At 48.5% G+C, this 9598-nt stretch overlaps 1 non-coding gene across 1 annotated transcript; it reads right to left on the bottom strand.

Annotated features, from left to right (window-relative positions):
• Window positions 1-3434: 3434 nt before the first annotated feature.
• Window positions 3435-3553, bottom strand: LOC137500685 (5S ribosomal RNA). Its single transcript, XR_011018194.1, has one exon. It is a non-coding gene; the product is annotated as a 5S ribosomal RNA (ribosomal RNA).
• Between the last annotated feature and the right edge of the window lie 6045 nt (window positions 3554-9598).

The following is a 9598-nucleotide window of genomic DNA, read 5'->3' as shown; positions in this document are numbered from 1 at the left end:
CGTATTCACAGGGGTAAAATACCCAACCTACAGAGGTCTATTACATGAAAAGAAGGTTGATTACATGACCTCTAAAATAACAATTTGAGAGGAGGCGATCTTGCACTCCTAATACACTTTGTTTTTTAAAACCTAATCTGGCTCTGGGCCGCTAACGCAAGGGCTAATCCCATACTACAGAGGTGACTTAGAGAAGAACACCTTACATTACATAAACGAAGAATAGTTTGAGAAAATAAGTTCACCTCAAAACAAATGTGAGTGGGAGCTCGAGAGGGTTAGCACTCTCTATCCCAATATGTAGCTTTACAAGAAAAAGATGAAAAGAGTAATTACATTTTAGGAAAAGGTTACATGATGGAAATGCTTCGAACCCGCCGCGAGTGTTAAACTGCCGACCTAGCAAGAAAAGAAGTTATTAATGGGCCATTACCTGGTGTTGAACGGCTGAAGAAGAAAGAGGCGCTTCCCGCCTCCTGCTATGTACTTAATACACTGAAAGATGGAACAGAAGTGGCCCGGAGACCCCAAAATCAGCAGTTTATATCCTCTCGCGGAAGATTCTAGGCGTTAGGGGAAATAAAACACCCTCCCTCAAAGTTTTTATTGGTTCGGGCAAAGAAACCCCTACATAGAGGAAAAAGAAACACATTATTGGTGGAAAATTAATTAAAGAAATTCGGGATTGGCTAGATCCAAACTAAGGGGAAAAAGAGGGGTATACAGCCAACTTAAACAATGACAGAAGGAAATTTAACAAAGAACAAACTCTTGAGATAAAAATTTCTCCAACTAAATAGTTCTTTAACTCCGCACTAGGTCGCACTATTGTTGATCTTCAGTAGTGTCCTCTAGAAGAGAAAGTTCACACTTCTTACTTCAAGCGAAACAAAAACACATCAAAAGTGACACAGTTCAAAAACTCAAAATTTTCCACGTGGTGACATCTTCTGAGAAAGTAGAGAATTAATAGAATAGATAAAGTTCAACCTTCCTCCAGAAGAGGAGTTTCAACTGGCGCAACTTTTAAATAAACGGTGTAGAGGGGTACCGCCCGGTACAATTATTATTATTATTATTATTATTATTATTATTTACCTCAGCGAATGAAAGCCCATGTAAGAACATTTTTTTGTACATAAGCAACGATCAGCTGCTTTACCGACACCTTGTAATCTAAGTAAGAAAGAAAGAAAGAAAGAAAGAAAGAAAGTAAGTATAGGGGTACCTAACCACTCGTGAAAACTACTTTCATTGAAGGTTGTACTAGGCCAAACTGTAGAGACCTCTTACTAAATGGTACCATACTACAGATCAGGTGAAAAATAGTTAATGAAACCGTATAATGAAAGGTACAGACTTAAGAGCAAGTGGCGTACTGGCTTATTATCCCTCCCTTCCAGGACCCTTCTTGCAACCACTAACCTCCACCTACACCCCTGCCCAAGCAGTATTCGAGCATCGGGCTGGGTGATGTGGTCGCCTTAGAAGTTTGTGCTAGACAATACCCCAAAGAAAGCAGGTGGTTTAAGACAGGCAATAAAGTTTTAAGTTTTACTCCTCTTCCCTCAAATATGAAGAGAAGTACACCATAATGAGGGGTACTAAGCCATTTAAATTCATGACAGAGACCTGATGATTCTTAGCCCTGCTGATCTAGGGTGACACTTGATATAACCAGGCCAGACCCAGTACCTGAATATTTTTAGGTTATCCAAGCCAAACCTGGGTTATATATTGCCCGAAATATGTAGCATCTACCCTGTAATTAGAAGATGCAGCTGTGACTTCACGACTGGTGATGATATAACGGTGCACAATTTAGCATGTTAGGTATTAGTAGATCCACGATCAGCCCTAGCCGTGTCTGATGCAGAAATCCTAACCTGACTTGGGAAGAACGGTAACTTATTTCTTTCTTTCTTTCTTTCTTTCTTTCTTTCTTTCTTTCTTTCTTTCTTTCTTTCCTTGAACGCTAGCCTGTAGTAGTAAGGCAAGAGGCAGTGATCAGGTGGTCAGCAAATGGACACATTATTGCTTGAGTTCGAAATTGTCCACTGCCTTAAGTAATAGTCGTATTAGTAGCAGTAATGGTGGTGGTGGTACTACTAGTAAGGTTATGTTCACTATTATCTTACGCCTTTCGTAGATGCCGAGGTGCCGGAAGTTTGTCCCGCAGGAGTTCTTTTTATGCGCCCATATCTACAGACCATCGAAATATCACACGAGTGAGCCGGTGTCGAACCTGTCAAGTAGGGCTCAGAATGGTCTAATTTTAATTCTAGGACGGTAACAGTAACTATACGGAGTTCCGATTCGTTCTACTCAATTTATCACTTGCCAAAAGATCGGTCAGCTGACGTACAAACAACAAAAACGAGTGCTTTCCTCCCTTCACCTAACCTAAAACGTCACGACTCTTTGAACTAACCCTTGTCGTCAAAAGGTTACCTTCTCAGTCTTATTTGAAGGGCGTCTCGTCTTTGATAGAAATGAAAGAGTTTTACAAGTTCCTAGGCTTCAAAACTACGTTACATCGCAACACACGCACTTCGAAGATAGCGGGCTGTGTGTAGGCCACTGTACTGCACTGGTGCCCTACCGTTCGTAAGGAAGCCCGGGAGAGACACGAGCGTACTACAAACTTGTAACTTATTGCCGAACCGTGTCGTAATTTGAATAGCTACTTACCTGAAAGAACATAAAAGGAAATTGTTCGACTCTTTGAGGGGCTGCTAAATGCCGCGGTCGGTTGCTAGGACATGGCTTTCATTGTAATCACGACAGTGTCGATGACGTTGCATGGAAACCACCTTCCTCGCGATTTCCAAGGTGGGCGGGGAGTTTAGAAGCCTCGTTCCGCCCTTTAATAATCTTAATATTGGGAGAAATAGGACGTAGAATGATGTTATGTGCCATAAGAGGCCTGCAGGATAAGCTACACTAACCTAAAAGAATAAGAACAGCAAGTTTAGACATAGGGACGTACGATAGGAGGTACGAAAGTTAAAATCCTGGCACGAGTAATTGGAAGCGGTGCTAGGCTCAGCAAGGGTCCCCTAGGTCGACACACACACACACACACACACACACACACACACACACACACACACACACACACACACACACAGAGAGAGAGAGAGAGAGAGAGAGACGACGAATAATAATAATAATAATAATAATAATAATAATAATAATAATAACGATGATGATGATGATGTCGCCGCCGCCAGGTTAGGCCGGTCACCTAGGAGGAAATGCAATACTACGCTAAGCTTCGTTCCTGTATAGCCACGGGGTCGAAGAGCAGCAAAAGGTCTAGCTAGTTTCAGACGTAACAAAAAACGTGATTTAAGCAATTTCTGCTGGCCTGAGGCAAAAGTTGAAAGGAAGTTGTCGTACTGGGACTGGGAAACTTGGTAAAAAGGGAATTGAGCCAACGGCACGTGGTGTTCCCAAGCGGTCACCCATCCAAGTACTGACCACGCCCAATGTTGCTTAACTGCGGTGATCGGACGAGAACCGGTGTATTCAACATGGTATGACCGTTGGCGAGAGAACGGAGCTTGAAACGTCCATACGAACCGCAAAGCGAGTTTCCTGGAGGTCTTTGTGGCGCGGGGGCGTTGGCAATGGTGCAGGGGTGTGCTCGGAGGTCGCCGTCGCGGAGCGGGCGCGGGTGGTTGTCGCGCTCCGCGGCGAAACGTAATCTAACTCGACTTAACCCCACTTCTCGTAACCTAACCCCAAAAAATGATGTTATGTGCCATAAGAGGCCTGCAGGATAAGCTACACTAACCTAAAAGAATAAGAACAGCAAGTTTAGACGTAGGGACGTACGATAGGAGGTACGAAAGTTAAAATCCTGGCACGAGTAATTGGAAGCGGTGCTAGGCTCAGCAAGGGTCCCCTAGGTCGACACACACACACACAGAGAGAGAGAGAGAGAGAGAGACGACGAATAATAATAATAATAATAATAATAATAATAATAATAATAACGATGATGATGATGATGTCGCCGCCGCCAGGTTAGGCCGGTCACCTAGGAGGAAATGCAATACTACGCTAAGCTTCGTTCCTGTATAGCCACGGGGTCGAAGAGCAGCAAAAGGTCTAGCTAGTTTCAGACGTAACAAAAAACGTGATTTAAGCAATTTCTGCTGGCCTGAGGCAAAAGTTGAAAGGAAGTTGTCGTACACACACACGGGAAGTGTCGAGGGTTGTAATAATAATAATAATAATAATAATTACTGAAGGTGGTTGTGAAGGGGCCGGCGCTGTAGCGCAGGGCAGCGTGCCTGCCTCGTAGCTGGGGGGCCCGGGTTCAATTCCCGGCCAGGCAAAGGAATTTTACCTCGATCTAATGGCTGCTTTGAGGTCCACTCAGCCTGCTTGCTTAGGGGCTGTAGTGCCATGGGGCTTGGTCTGGTTTTCATTGTAAAGGACAAAGCAGGAGGATTTTTAGCAATAAGGTAATGTAGTAGTAGTAGTAGTAGTAGTAGTTCTTCCCTCCTTAGCTTATGATTTGAATGTTTTGCACTGTCTTTCGATGTATATGAAGTAGGACAGATAGATAAAATCAGAGTGGAGTTGATAACAAGGCTAACAGATGCTGCTCTTTTTTTTAAAGGTGTGGTGGCCCTGAAAAGGGCCGTTTGTTAAGAATGCAGCAAGGCAGAAAACCTGGCACCTTACTTGGAGCTGGTGTATTTGGTAACTGCCTTGGTACCCTCACTGACGGCGTGCTTGGCCAGCTCACCGGGCAACAGGAGGCGGACAGCAGTCTGGATCTCCCGACTGGTGATGGTGGAGCGCTTGTTGTAGTGGGCCAGACGGGAAGCCTCAGCGGCGATGCGCTCGAAGATGTCGTTGACAAAGCTGTTCATGATGCTCATCGCCTTGCTGGAGATGCCAGTATCAGGATGTACCTGTTTAAGCACCTTGTAGATGTAGATGGCATAGCTTTCCTTCCTCTTGCGCTTCTTCTTCTTGTCTCCCTTGGAGATGTTCTTCTGGGCCTTGCCGGCTTTCTTGGCTGCCTTTCCGCTTGTCTTGGGTGGCATGGTTGTCTGGGATGTCTCCTAGAAAGTAAATTTTTCGGCTTTTTTTTTTGTTGTGGTCTAATGCTCGAGAGTCCCGAGGCGAACAGAAGGCCTCTCTACTCGTCGGTTTCATGGAAGTACGAAAACTCGCATAAGCGCCAGCACGTACTCATAGTGGAGGAAAAATCTTTCTGTCGATGACGGAACAAGTCCGCCATGTCAGAGCTGAAACCTCCTCTTCGCTGAGCTGTTAGTTATCAATTAGGCTAGTGCTAGTGGGCAGGGTGGTGACATTGGTATTAGCTTTCGGAGACAAGAAAAGAGCGCAAGTTTGGTGTCGTGGGAAGGCAAGTTAAGGAGTTGAAATCAGGCGATGTCTTGGCAGGGGGGGGGAGTTTACTTGGCTGATGACTGTTGGCAGTCAGGAGTGCTTGGTGGGGGCGTTGGTGTCAGGTGAGGGGATAGTAGGCTAAGAAGGAGCTGTATAATTGGGGACGTGGCTTGGTTGGTCTGATTAGGAGCAAAGAGGGAGTTAAGATGTGGTGCTGGATGAGTTTGCGGGGACAGGTGTCTGGCGTGCCTATAGTGGGCCCTGATGGCTTTCTTGATGAAGGGGCACCCAGGAAACGAAGCAGCATGTTGTCCCTCGCAGTTTGCGCACCTGGCCTTGGCGAAAGGTACCTCGCAGTCTGTGTGGCGGTGAGGGCCTCCACACCTGTTGCACCTGGTAGAATTTTTGCACGACGCGGCGGTATGGTGCAGTTTCAAGCAGTTGTAACACTGGATGACCAGGGAAGAGTGGGTACTGGGTTTGGGTTGGGGGGGAGGGGTGGTTGGTTTGGGGTGTAAGGAGGGCTTAGGCGCAGGCTTACGGCAGGTTCTTCGTGTCTGGGAGGCCTTGTCGACGTAATTTTGTGAGGGTGGATTAGGCGTGACAGTGGGGTCCGGGGTTCGATGGCTGAGCGGCGATGATGGCTTGAGAGGAGAGGGGGGAGGGGTAGGTTCTTCTTGATTGCTATCTTGGTGAACAGTTGGATTGATCTGAATGGGGGGGATATTTGCAAGACGGAAACAATTTAGAATAACGGGGATCGAACTGGTTCGGAGAGGAGTGATAATTAGGTGATTGAACTGGGTTTCTTCTATTGAGGCGATGTGCTGGGTTGTTATTGGTTCTATGGCATTAAGGACGGATTTACGAATGGAAACTTGACTGGCAGTGGGGATGAGAAGGAAGCTGTTTTGAGAGAGAGATTGGAGAGAGGAGTTTCTATTGATGTAGTGGAGAGGACGTTGTAGGCAGTTTTCTTCCTTAGCGGTGGCTTCTTCTTCTTCTTCTTCGCTTGGTTCTGGATTACTGCTGTCCATTTCCACTGGAGTTGGAGACTCTTCGATTGGTAGCGATGAGGTTTGTATGGTTGAAGAGGAAATGCCTCTGGATGATAGACGGTATGAGAGTGTCGATACGTCTTTGCTTTCAATAGGGAAAATGAAAATCTGATGAGTAGTCTCCTCTTCCTCGACAAGCTGGATCATCTTGATGGAGGTGTACAAGGCTGAGGCAATGGTACAGCGATGAATTTGGAGCCTGGCAGGTGAGATGTCAAATGGTGGAGGGATGACTAGGTGTTTAGCAGGAGGCCTGGCGGGGGTGGAGTTGAATTTAATGGCGAAGGGAAGATTGAAGTCGGAGCATGGGCCCCAGCTACTCGGTCCACCGGGGGTTACCATGCTGATGGTAGAAATGGCAGGAGGGTTGGAAAGAAAGAGAGAAAGAAATGGCAAGAGGGTTGGAAAGAAAGAGAAAAAGATTTAGAGGGGGGGAGGCAGGAATGGGGACAGGAGCTAGCACTAGTGGTCAAACTCCTTAGGAGGACCAGGGCTGGGTGCACTCGGGAGGTGCCAGTCGCGCCAGGTGTAGTTGTTAACCGGGTCGCGCCGGGACAAGTCGCGAACAGGCACGTACCGAGCGCAAGACAAAAACAGCTCTTTCGGACTGACAATTGCTCTTTTCAGGAACCCAGGCCCTGTGGGCTAGCAGGCGGACGACTGGGCTCGGCTGGACGAAGTGGACTGACGAGTAGCTGGTGCCAATATGGGGGACCGCAGAAAGTCAGCTCCAAGACAGTATCAAAGAAGTCGGACCGTCCTGGAAACCGCAAGATGGCGGCCGTTGCCGGGCGACTCTGGAGTAGCTGGCGGAGAGCGAGCCGGGGCTCGCGCTGGCTGGCAGTCCGGTGGAGCGCTCCTCGTGGCAGGTGGCGGTACTAGGGTACCGCAGAAACAGCAGATTAAGCGGAGGCGAGGGCGAGCTGGCGGCTATCGGGGTGCACGCTCGGTGGCTGGGACCTCTGCAGATCTTCACTGTTCAGAGCATAGACAGGGAAATGAATGGTGAAATTGCAGCCACTATTCCATAGGTCCCGGGGGACCAGTGGTGATTATAGCCCGTCGACCGTTATAGGCCTTGAGTGCTATTTCTTAAGTTAGAATGTTGGTGGCATAACGGGTTGGATGGTAGTGGATTCTAGTAAGGGATCGAAATGGCCAGGATATGGCCTGGGCCCCGAGGGGCGGAGGGGGGGGGGTGCCCTTAATAGGGCAGTGGTTGGGGGGGACGTTGGAACTCTAATACAAGAGGCCAACGGAGAAAGTGGGGCACATCAGGTGGATGGTCACCCATCCAATGAGTGACCATTCCCAATGTTGCTTCATAATTGAATACGAAAAGTGAGCCTAATTGAAGGAGGAACGTTAGGGAAGTCCGTAAGAGTGCAGGGGGTAAGATGAGGAGTTAACTTGGAGCAGGGCGGTGTGTGAACTGGGGGGGATTTAGCTAATAATTAGCTGACGGCTTGGCATGGGCTGGTTAAGGGACGAGAGGAGTTGGATGAGGAGTAGGTTGAGGAGGGTAGAGTTGTCGAAACTTGGCAGTGCAGGGTTTGGGGTGGGGAGGGGGGTAGGGTTCGGGGTGAAGACGGAACGGTGTTGAGACTGGGGTGGGTGTGTGGTGTGTGAGTGTAAATGTTGTGAATGTTTGTGGTGTGCCTTAATTGCTCGCTTCAGGTAGGGGCAGCCAGGGTAGGAGGCTGCGTGACTGCCTTCACAGTTAGCGCACCTCGCCTGGGTTTTAGGAATTGTGCAGACAGTGTGGCGGTGAGCACCACCACATCTGTTGCATCTGGTAGCCTCTGAGCACGAAGCCGCAGAGTGGCCCATAAGCAGGCAATTGTAGCACTGAGTAATGAGTGAGGAGGGGCGGGGGCGTGTAGGTGTGCTGAGAGTGTTAGGTGTTGGTGGGGGTTTTGACCGGGTGACAGGTTTGTTACGCCTGGTCCCGGTTTGAGTGTATTTGTTGAGAGTAGCCTTGTCCGGTTGTGAGACTAATGGGGTCTCACTTCCGGACTCGGTAGATGGTGGGGAGTCCGCGACCTTGGCTGGTTGCGAGGCTGAAGAGGTCTCACTTCCAGGTTCGGTCTCGGATTCGGGAATTGGTGGAAGGCGTGCGACCTTGTCCGGTTGTGAGACTAATGAGGTCTCACTTCCGGGTTCGGTAGGTGGAGTAGTGTAGGTGTGGGGTGGTCAGGAGGGATGGTGATATCAGATTGAGAGCACGCATCCACAGATGAGGCTTCGAGATGGCAAGTGTATGGAAGCAGCTTGAGTTGAGCAAGCTGATCCCATAGATCTTGAAAACTTTCCTCACTGTCCGTAAATATTATTACGTATCCGTTCTCTAATTCCTGCATCAGCTGGATATGCTCGGAAACAGAAGCTATGGCTGTGGATACGCGCTTACGGAATTTGGTGGTGGGGAGGAAATCAGTCATGGGAGGGAGGACCAGAGGTAGAAGCCGGGTGTCAGGATTCTGAGCACAGTGAAAAAGAGGCTTACTGTAGGTGTCTTTGGCTTTTTTGGGTTTAGATGAGTTAGTGTTAGGGGGGGGACTTGTAAGCAGTTGGACTACGGGAGGGTGTTTCGGAGACATTATTGAATATGGAGATGGAAGGGTCTGACAGGACAAGAGGACGCGCCTTAGCGATTACGTGATGGGACATGGCTGGGGTAATCAGGGTCCCAGCTACTCAGTCCACCGGGATTGACCTGACAGGTAGGGGGGGTTGGGGGGGGTAGGGATGAGTACTGGATGGGTCAAACTCCGAAGAGGACCAGTTGAGGCGCGCTCAGTGGGCACCAGTCGTGTCAGGTATAGTTATACGGATCACGCCGGGACAAGACACGAACAGGCGTTCCACTGAGTGCTAGACAAATTTGCTTTAAGGTACAGGGCAGCCCTAAGGCTGGGTGGCTTGGTTGACGATGTGGCCTGTCGAAGAGCTGGTGTTAATATGAGAGACCACAATTCTCATTGGTCACGGGGGACCGATGAGGGGTTATAGCCCGTCGACCTCTGAGGGCCTTGAGTGCTATTTCATAAAACTGTTATTCTGGGACTGCATTAATGTGGAGTGTGTGGATTGTGTGGGGTGGGGATCGGATTGGCCAGAATGTGGCCTGGACCCGTTACGGGTGAAGAGTCAGTTTACATGGT

The sequence above is a fragment of the Anabrus simplex genome, chromosome 4 (genome assembly GCF_040414725.1).
Source record: "Anabrus simplex isolate iqAnaSimp1 chromosome 4, ASM4041472v1, whole genome shotgun sequence".
In the NCBI taxonomy this organism is placed as follows: Eukaryota; Metazoa; Arthropoda; class Insecta; order Orthoptera; family Tettigoniidae; genus Anabrus; species Anabrus simplex.
This window is presented reverse-complemented; position numbering and strand designations above follow the sequence as displayed.